Source organism: Dreissena polymorpha, chromosome 4, assembly GCF_020536995.1.
Source record: "Dreissena polymorpha isolate Duluth1 chromosome 4, UMN_Dpol_1.0, whole genome shotgun sequence".
Lineage (NCBI taxonomy): Eukaryota > Metazoa > Mollusca > Bivalvia > Myida > Dreissenidae > Dreissena > Dreissena polymorpha.
This window is the reverse complement of record NC_068358.1, coordinates 34,765,815-34,777,110: the sequence shown is the minus strand read 5'-3', so window position 1 is coordinate 34,777,110 and position 11,296 is coordinate 34,765,815. Positions and strand designations below refer to the sequence as shown.

At 34.4% G+C, this 11,296-nt stretch overlaps 1 long non-coding RNA gene across 1 annotated transcript; it reads left to right on the top strand.

The window, feature by feature from the left end:
• The first annotated feature begins 5,576 nt into the window (after positions 1-5,576).
• LOC127876633 (uncharacterized) lies at positions 5,577-6,783 on the top strand. Its single transcript, XR_008047983.1, has 3 exons — positions 5,577-5,692; positions 6,128-6,188; positions 6,411-6,783. It is a non-coding gene; the product is annotated as an uncharacterized LOC127876633 (long non-coding RNA).
• The last annotated feature ends 4,513 nt before the right edge of the window (positions 6,784-11,296 follow it).

The window sequence follows — 11,296 nt, the reverse complement described above, 5'->3', positions numbered from 1 at the left end:
TTGATAGACTGTACAAAGTAAAATTTTATCGGTAATATACAGCAAGGTTGCATAAACCAATGCAATACCTTCCGTTTGTCCGAAAAATGTGCATTATAGAAAAAAATATATATGTATGATAACACTATAATTATTAAAATGCGCCATTCTTATGTGTAAATATTATAATGAATGTGCGCGTGTCTTTTGTAACCCAATTTAACAACGATTAAAGGATCGCATATAACTCTAATAATAATATATAAATTGCACAAGCCGTTATAATGTTCACACACTTTGGCGTATCTTAACGCAAATGCGTATTATAAACCATAAATAATAATGTTGTATTTTAACAAGATATGATAAATGTGCAACATTTAATACGCTTTACATTTTAAATGTGTAATTAAATTCTTATTGATATCCAGTTGTTCATATAAATAAAATATTCCTACTTTCGCTGTCGCTTTTAGGTGATGATTGTAGCAAATGGGTAAGTTTATAACTATTTAATGTCATCGAACATTCTCCATTTTCTTTAAGTTCGAAATACGTCGAGGCTACATTATCTCACACTGCATAAAACCAGTCACGAAAAGGACGAGCTACGGACAAATTCAATAAAAATGATATATAGAGTTTGGCGTCGTCACCAGGCACAAATATTTGATAGATTTGATTGACAGTCGCTTTATGAGACGAAGAAAAGTCCGATTATTTCAGAATTCTGGGTTCGTTCATATACCTTTTCTCCTGAGCAGATTTTTATGCCTGCTTCAGCAAACAACTGCAAACACACAGGTCGCGTTAAAGCAAAAAAAAAATACATGTACAATTGGATTACAATAGCTTCTATCTATTGTCATGGGCACAATATGTAGTAAAGAACAGCGCATTCGTTAACAATACGTGTGGACCTATATTACACGATTTATTATATCCTTCATCCAGAAATTTAATCACTCCGCGTGGCACGTGATTAATGTTATGTCGTTATTGTTTGATGCATTTGACCAGACAATTCAAAATAATTAACGTTCCGTTAATACTAAACATAGGGTGTTAAGTATAACAGCATGATTATTATATTATGATTTCGCGCCATTAAATAAGTTAACTTCGAACGAAAAAAAACTTATAAAATCCGTATAATGTGATTGTTCTTACTAACTTGAGTAGTATCTTAAATATTTGTGTGATCTGAATATAGGCTTCGATATCGCTTGAATGTGTAGTAATACAACTGGACCACTGAAATCTACGGCCAATGTCGAATTATGAGCAATAATTAAATAAGAACCAGGTTAAAATAACGTATAAGACTTTAATTTAAACATCATTAAAATAAATTATATCGGAGATATTTTTCAATAGCGACGAACAAAAATTTCAGATTTAAGTAAAACATTCTTTGTATGGTTAAATAAAACATTGCATATATTATATTTGCATATATAGGTTTAATGTCTTCAAATTTTCTGACAAGTCTAACGGGAAGATGTAAATTTTACAAATAACAGCCGTCCTTTGGCAAATATTTATTCAGAATTACACAGGGTAGATCGTCTATCAAGCTTTAAGACCTGACAATCTCCAGGCAGGATTTAAGAGAGCTGGCAATTACCCTCTAAACAGGGACACCATAACAAAAGAAAATTTCTTTCCTGCTGAACTGTATGTAGACAGATGCTTCTATTTAGGGCAGGTTTGATCTTTTGCTGAAGGTTTTGACATGTTTGCATGGAAAGAAAAAGAATTGGAACAATAAAAACAAAATCTATATATATAAAAAGAAATCAATCAGAAGAAACATTAGTATACTACTAGTATATATATGAATTTCTTCAATTATAAATACTACCACACAAATCAATCTGCGTGGAAAACTGCTTCAACAAATATTCGTCACTTTTGGTTAAAACGCGTGTAACAATTCAGTTCCAATTTTGTGAATACCTATCAACACATTTTATTATCCCCACGCTCCAAATTGCGGGGAGATTATGTGGTTATCTCAGCCGTCTGTCCGTCCGTCCTGGCCACTATCTTCTTCTTCACTATTAGCACTTGAACCTTGAAACTTAAACACATGGTAGCTATGAGCATATGTGCGACAGCTCACTATTTGGAATTTTGATTTTTCTAGTATAATTTGCTTTTAAATACATGAAAAACAGTATGTTCCACAGAGCAAAATCATTTGTAAAAAAGAAAATTGGTTAGGTTTTAAGTTTTATTAACATCAGCAATCGACCCTTCCGATTTGTTTTATGTGGATGCCTTAATGTCATTATAAGAGCGCTGGAATACAAATCCGAAGATCGCGAATTTCGATACCCGGTCCGGCCAAACAACTTATTCGGGATTGGTCGTGAAATGTTTTCAACGGCTTACGTATGTTTTATCTGAAAGCAATGTCGGGTGAAAACAGTTTGTAAGCAAACTCCACTGTGGCCAATGAAGTAACACGAGAAGCGGTTTGCATCCGAATAATGTGGATGGTATACATTCATATTCTCTGAAAAAAGTACATATTCTACTGACCTTAAGGTGGCCAAATGTCATTTATGTGGCTTCTTTTTAAATGGGTTGGTTTAATCTATGCGAAATGCGTTTTATGTAAAATAATTACGTCGTTATCCATCCGACCATGCCGACCAAAACTATATTTAAAACATAATCACTTTTTTCTTGAAATGCATTGTTATAACGAAATTCATTGTCCTAAAATGTGCACCTATCATAAGTTAGCACCTCCTCGCCCTTCATAAGTATATACCGCTTATATGCGCTATTAAAACACGGCCAATCTTTAAAGACATATAAGTGTGGTGTCAAACGAAGTCTCCTTACGGCATATAAGTTACAAACAGAACGTGTTTGTATGTTTCGCTCTTTGAAGATAGGTATGTATATTATTTTCATCCAGTCGACAGCAGTCGATAATGATGGTGCGCAAGTTGAACATTTATTTTGTATTAATGCGGATTTGTAGAAAAAAAATGTAACTGGTTTTGGTTCAAATCTTTTATTTATTTATTTATTTTTAAGGGAATGATTTTATTAAGTTTGAAAACCGTGGCCGTCCATATTTAACAGAATTTCAGCTAAAACAAAGCAGTATGACAAAAGTTTTACTGAAAATATGTTTAATGCTGGCCCAACAGGGGTGTTTAACGGGGTCGGCTGTATTAAGGGGCTTTTGCCCTTTACCTCGGCCGTCATCAGTTAACGTGCCTTATGCCATTTTAAGCGCATGAAAGTGATCCACGTGATGTCTTCTCCAACAGCTTACTGAGCTTTTCGTTTCAGGATAAAAAAATACGCGACCATGTCTCATCAGGAGGCACTATTCTGTTGAGCAACGAGTCCCCTTCAATTTCGATGCAAAAATTATACCTTTCAAGAGATTCGCCTTTACTCCTTCTTTTTTTCACAGATTTGTTTATACCGTGCATGCATCTTTCCAATGTGGGTCATATGAGCGTTTTTACGGGAAAACATTAAAAACAGAAAGGTTGTGCAGTTGCTGTCGGAGACTGAAAACACGGTTAGCAGTTGCTTTGTAAAATCAGAGAATGTCAAAGTCTACAGTACCGCTTACACAACGCATAATTGTTTGTTTTTTCTGTCTGTACGAATCCCGTTCGAACGAATTTATGTACATCACAAAAACCCGTACATATAAGGAAAAATATTACATTTGCATGGGCTTTTGCCCAGGGTCGTTTTGCTTCTTAAATACGCGCGAATTCGTACGACTTTATGCACACACTGCATGATTGGTATTCTAAAATTGATTTTAACTTGGTTGCAACTTGCACATGAAAAGTCACCTTCGTTAAGAACCGTATACATTCTCTGTTAGAATTATTCGCATAAGGAGTAAACAAAAAATTAAAATTATTTTAATGTGGTTTTTCGATTTGACGAATTATTCTTATTCTATATCACAGGTGCAATTGTAAATGGGTGTTACGTAGGCGAAGATGAAGGAGTTTGTCTGTCACGTAATGCTGCTTTACAGAATCCAATCAATAAAATGGAATGCGCGTATGGTGAGTTTTGTCAAAACATATATATCATTTTGTATTTAAAGACGTGAAATGTCCTATAAAATCAGAATGAAACTCAGCCAATAATGAAGACAACCATTATCCACTTTCGGTTTTACATATTTAACTTTAAAAAATAGACATCAAAACTAAGTAAACTAAGACAAATGTATCTATTGGGTGCTGCAAATGGTCTTTGAAAATACGATGTTTGTTTATGGTACGAATGTGCGCGTATACGTTCATTATAGGTAAAGTGAAAAATGGGTGTATTTAGTACCAGGCAGTAGTGCTAATCGTAAACATCCGTTGTTGAATGTCGATTATACCCGTTACACCCAAAGAACCGCAATACCTGGTATGTAAGTCTTCTCATGCTATTCAAACAGTTTTATGAACAACTCTGTCATGAAATAGATATCTTATTTTAACAGTAATTACACAAATAATATGTACTCCTGCTGTATATGTGTACTGTTGTAAAGAAAAACAATAAGCACATGGCAGTTAATGGATTAAAAAACATTTTTGTAAACAATGTATCAAATATTTATGTTAACAACATAAAAGTACTCTACGTCACTAAATAATATTGATCATATATTCCAACATAGAACCTGCGATAAATATATAAAAAAATCGCTTTTGGGTAATTACAATAAAAATATTTCAATTGTCATTATTTCTCAATTGATTAACTCGTGCTTGAAGCTGTACACGTTGCACGTTGATTGAGCACATGCTTATTAAAAAAATACGTTAAATCGACAACAGCATATTTTATTAATAACGGTTGTATTTCGGTCTGAACCATGTCTGATTGCAGCATTTTAAGCATCAATACTTTTCATTACTTGAACAAAGTATGTTTAAAATCATTGAATATGATATTTGGCTGAAAGAAAAGGGAGAGGAAATAAAATCGCTTGAAGCATACATGGTGTAGGAAGTAAGTGGAAAGATTCTCTTTCTCGATTTAACGGGCGCAAAGATCACCGCAAAGCCTCGTAATAACGACCAAGACAGTAAGTAGCAAACGTTAAATTTTGAATACGGTATCATACTCTTTTTCGCTTCAGTTAATCGATTTTATTTTGTTTATAAATGTAAACCAATAGACATGACAAATTCATTGTTGTCTTTTTCGGATGATGGATTAGCAATCAGTCTACTACATCAAATAATTAAGAAATAGACATTTTGAAATAAAACTAATTAAAATATAATTGGAGACATATTAATTTGTTTAAACTGATTTTTTTCACTTCGTAATCGGAATTTATGATAAACTAAAACTTACTTCGATTCCGATTTTAAATTACCCCCAGATGAATATAATGCATAATATATCGTATATTGTTGCGGATACATTTTCATTATTTGCAATACACTAATAATCGGTAGAAATCGGCTAGTATTCATATCGACAATCCAATCAAGCAAATCACAATCGATATGTATTGATGTTTCAAAATACAAATTGTGTTATACGTACCATACATAATACGCCTTGTTGTTGTTTTGTGATCTTTATTATAGACGGCTTCTTTGTCATAAAAAGAGTCATTGTGGACAATTTTTTGACATGTACAGTGAATATTGGTCGAAACAAAAGCTCTTGGATCAAAGTCGTTGGGAATGAAACAATGTTGGCGGTACATAACATGGCTTAATTTTTATTTCGGCCACTTTAAAAATATTTCTGTAACTATTGAATAGATAACTGCAATAATACGTAATGAAGACCAATTCTATATGTTTTGCCTTTTTCATTTAAATTGAAGTTATGCAAGTTAGACACATGTTTGATATACACAAATAGTATACATTTTTGTCACTCAGATCAGATCACGCTCATGTATCTATCCTTCCACGATCCTATTGTTTCATTGAACAATATTGGAGTTCGATGATGTTGACTGTATTTGACACAGTTTGTTCTGGTTACGAAATAAATTTGATGCGAAACAGACAAGGGCATTTAAACTATTCTACAAAAAATGAAGTATCAGCAAAAACAAATTTATAAAAAAATATTTATGCTTCATACCACAAAGACTACTTAAAACATGCATTTGTGTTGATTTCAGGCTGAAGCAACTCCTTTTCATCTTATAAAAAATGGGAACGATGTCAAATTTGAATATAAAGGTTTGTATAATCATACTTCATGAACAAGTAACTGTCGAACTATTTATAAGAACGGTAAACGCGTAATTTTTATCATAACTATGATCTTTTGCACAAATTTGTTCTATCACTTCCTCCGTTTCCTCGCGTTTGTCTGTTTATGTGGGAGTGCGTGCGTGATTGTGCGCGTGCGTGCGTGTGTATTATATGTTTCACTAGTACTTCATTTTAATTCAGTTTCAGACCAGTATATGGCGTATGACGAACAAGATAAGAAAATAGTGATGGTTTCGAAATCTGCCATTTTAGGCGAAACCTATATGAAAAAGTACGAAAGATATACAATAACATTCTTTGAAATATCGAGCCAGTAACATTCCGTCGGGTTTCTCGCATTGATGAATACTTGCTTACCATATGCGCGCACTTATAAATACTTACGTACTTGTGTTACAAGAAATATACTATGGAGAAATAGTATATATAAATGAAGGTTGTGTCATGTATTCGACAATATATCCTTTTTCCAACGATAATTTATCAGCGAGGTTCCAAAATCCTTATTCACGTCAATAAAACATAAATTGTGATAGTATTGAGTGATCCAATGTATAAAAATATAACATGGTAGTGTGTGCTATGATGAAACCACACAAATCCTTGCTTGTTGTAAAGGTTTGTGTTTCGAAATATAAAAATGTCAACATTTTGATGAAACTGTGTGCAAGTTTTGTTTTATAAAGGAGTTGATTTACATCCGATGTTTTGCGCTGTATTTCTAGGTTTGGTTTATTCTATTTTGTGTAGTTATATTGTTGTAAAATGTTTTCGTAGTCGCTCTTAACCGTTTTATACTAGAGATTTAAATTCAAAGTTTTAAACATGCGATTTTGTAAGTTCTGCAGAGCGTTCTGCAAGAAAATCCACATTTTGTTATCACTTACGAGAAGCTTATGTAGTAATTATATGATTATTTCATTGCAAATTGTATCAGTGGCATTTCAAAATTTAAGTTATAAATCTTGTAACACATTATTTGGCAAATGTTTCATGTCATAAATAAAGAACCACAGTTCATTATATGAATAATATGTGTATACCTGTTATACCTTTGTCTAGTAAATAATCACAACCCTGCGTGTACTCACGTTCATATTGCCTCTTGTTTTACTCAATAATCGGTTAACTGTAAAAAAAAGTCAGTCCAAACCTTTGTGAGTAAAGAGAAACGGATTGATGCACATGTGAAATGATTCAGAAACGACAATTGTGAACGGGTAAAATAATTTCGTACTTGTTTACGCGGTTCATCACTCTCTAACACTGCGGTTGTTGTGTTTTTTTGCTGAAAATTGTCACTTAGCGTTTGAAATGATTCTTGGCCGTTTGTCAATCACTGCGTACACTACTCAATGTACACAATGTTATTATTGGTGCATAAACTGACGTACAACAATCGAGCGAAATATAAATAAACAAGAAACCGTCGGAGACGGGTGATGCTCCCCAAAGGTTTTTTTGTCACAATATTGCACTATATATTCAGATAAAAGGAAACGTTTTGAGGGGCATAACTTTGGACAAAATAATACGATGGATGGTTTAGCAACTTAAAATTTTCAAAGGGCCATAACTCTCTAAATTAATCATCTAACCAGAACCCACAAATAACATGCGCATCTCCTCAAGGTAGTTAAGCTTCCCATAAAGCTTCATTGAATTCCAGTCAGTAGTTGGGGAGAAATAGCCCGGACAAGAATTGTTTTATATGTACAGTTTATAGAAAATTTGTGAAAAATCATTCGACCAAAACCGGCTGATAATATGCACATCTCCTCTTGATAGTGAAGCTTCCCATAAAGTTTCATTGAATTCCGGTCATTAGTTGCTGAGAAATAGCCCGGACAAGAATTGCACTATATGTACAGTTAATGGAAAATTTCAAAGGGCCATAACTGTGTGAAAAATCATCCGACCAGAACCGGCTGATAATATGCACATCTCCTCTTGGTTGTGAAGCTTCCCATAAAGTTTAATTGAATTCCGGTCAATAATTGCCGAGAAATAGCCCGGACAAAAATTGTGCACGGACGGACGGACACACGCACGGACAGACAAAGCGGCGACTATATGCTGCCCCCAAAAATTTTGGGGGAGCATAAAAATATACCACTATTCTTGATAATGCTGTTATTTGTTTTGTTAAAAGTGTGCATAAACAAATCAAAATTTGGGGGAAAACATGCGATTTTTGCTAATAAGGTTCACACGTATGTGGTGAATGTTGGCGAGCTATATCCGTATGAAGTGAATTTGAAGCGGGTGAGTGGCGCGGACTAAGCAATGAAATAGCGAGGGTGTAGGTTTTAGCAGCGATTTGAGCGATAGTATTACGATTATACTCCTAATAACCCTTAGGAGAGACATTAATCCTAAGAAGACACACTTTGTTGGGTTCAATCAACTAATATTAAAGCCCGTGAAAGAGAATCCTGCCTCTAAGTTTCGACAGTCCAGAACTACACAATCTCCAATTTGTTGCCTTGTCCTTGCAAACGAAAGCCCAGACGACCACTATGCAGCACAACACAAAGACAGTGAAGATTAATGCCTGCATGCGTCTACAAAACCTCCTTTTGAAAAATACCCCTTCATGTAGGATCAAATTAAAAACAGGCATGTCCTCTATAGGAACGTGACCAACTCAAGGAAAGACACTACTGGCGAATACACGAAGCCTCGCGCACTTCAAGAAAAGATCAAGATACACAAAAAAACTTTATTCGAACAGAAAATTTAACTAATGAAACACAATTATATCGAGCAGACACATAACGCTATTTAAAAACGTATATTATTTATCATCGCATGTGTGTTCCCAAACAGTATTCGCCAGCGAAACCTTATGAAAATTCTAACTACCACACGGCATTATGTATAATATCTTGCTCTTAAGCCCCTGTTCAAGAACTTAACAAAATAAGAGTCCTTCACTCGCCTTTAAGTCAATAAAATGGTTATTAATATGTGATTTCATGAAATTCTTTCTAAAAGCATCTTCTGCACGTTCGACCAATAAATTACCATGTTCGTGGTTGCTTTTGTTTAATGCTCTTGAAGTAAACATACTGACATGGTGTGGCATATGACAAGCGCAAGTTTGTTGTGCTCATTTAAGCTAATTAATATATCCGAGCAAAGGGAGCATTGGAAACAGACATTTTCGGGAAAAGGGAAACCCAAGATAGTAGTATTTATAAATATATACATTCAACGTAAAAACATTTTCCACAATAATTAGACAATCACTATTTAAAAGGTACATCGTGTGGTTTAATTACTCAAAAATGCAAATATGGCATTGTCGGACCCACATCGAGCGGTGTTGCTTGTCCGATATCGGACAGATGTAGTCCCCGATATAAATTATATCCTTCTGTAAAAAATATTGTATCGACTATATACAATTAAATGTCTTAATTTGTTACGATGATGCATAAACCATTTCAATAAAACCAAGTTTATGCACACATAAAGTTGTGTATGTCATTGTGATAATTCTTCTTGTTTAGTAGAAGTTCTCTTCAATACCTTTGTTAACATGCTAAACTAGTGCAGTGTTACATTGAACGCTTGGGTATCAGCCAATCATTGTATATTTCGAAGTCATGTGCTATGTTTATCCAATCAGAATGCTCCCAAATTCTTTCCAGTAATATTTCGGCGTGTGCAGTTACACCGCCAAGCTTACGCTTCAAAGACAATATTTTCTATTATTCTGGATTAAATTACAAGGTGAAGCATTATGCTTTCAGGCTAAGCCTTCTTTAGTTATAAGTAATTCGTTTCATTTCATCGGCGGAGACCTTGCTCTATGGTGGATTTTAAGACCATAATTCATGCACATTCTTTTCTGTTAAACAATGAAACCCACGCGCAATCTAGTGACGACATCGCGTGATCAAACATGGCTCGCCCAGCGCTCTAAAAGTACAGCTGTTTGGTCATTCGTTTGTGAGGCACCTTAAGGATTTCATACGGGATGACAACACTCTACGTTTTGACTTAAATCTAGAAGGACACCCGTTAGTTCAATACTCTGGATTCTCCGGCGTGGGCGGTAGGAAACCATTGTTACCCTTCGGTGGGTAATCATTGTTTACCCTTGTGGCGGTTCTCTACCGCCCATTATAGCATTCTGTACATTACTTGTATGTTTACATTTACCAATATGTTTTTTATATGAATGTACATATTATATACACTATTGTGTTTGTTTTACATGTATTGTTCTAGGGCATCCAGTTTTAAATGCCCTCACTTGTATGGCATTTGTAATAAATGCCTTTTTTCAATCTGTGTTGGTTGTTTACTTCATGCCATACTTGTTTCAATCGGACCTATATGACTCGCAATTTAGGAACAATACATAAAACCAAGTTTATGCACACAAAGTTTTTTATGTCATTTTGATAATTTTTCTTGTTTAGTAGAAGTTCTCTTCAATACCTTTGTTAACATGCTAAACTAGTGCAGTGTTACCTTGCACGCTTAGGTATCAGCCAATCATTATATTTCAAAGTCATGTGATATGTTTATCCAATCAGAATGCTCCCAAATTCTTTCAAGTAATATTTCGGCGTGTGCAGTTACACCGCCAAGCTCACGCTTCAAAACCACCACCTCCCCAACCTCCGCCACTTATCATTTTATTATGTATGTTTACAGGCGGTTCTCTCGCCCATTATGGCATTCTGTACATAACTTGTATGTTTACATTTACTATGTTTTGTTTGATATGAATGTACAGGCGGTTCTCTATCGCCCATTATGGCATTCTGTACATTACTTGTATGTTTACATTTGCCAATATGTTCTGTTTTTATATGAATGTACATATTTTATACACTATTGTGTTTGTATTACATTCATTGTCCTAGGGCATCCAGTTTTAAATGCCCTCACTTTTATGGCATTTGTAATAAATGCCTTTTTTCAATCACAATAATGTGTTTGTTGTTTACTTCATGCCATACTAGTTTCAATCGGACCTATATGACTCGCATTTTAGGAACAATACATAAATAATAGTTGCACGTCTAAACATTGAAATGACGTAGGTCAATAAC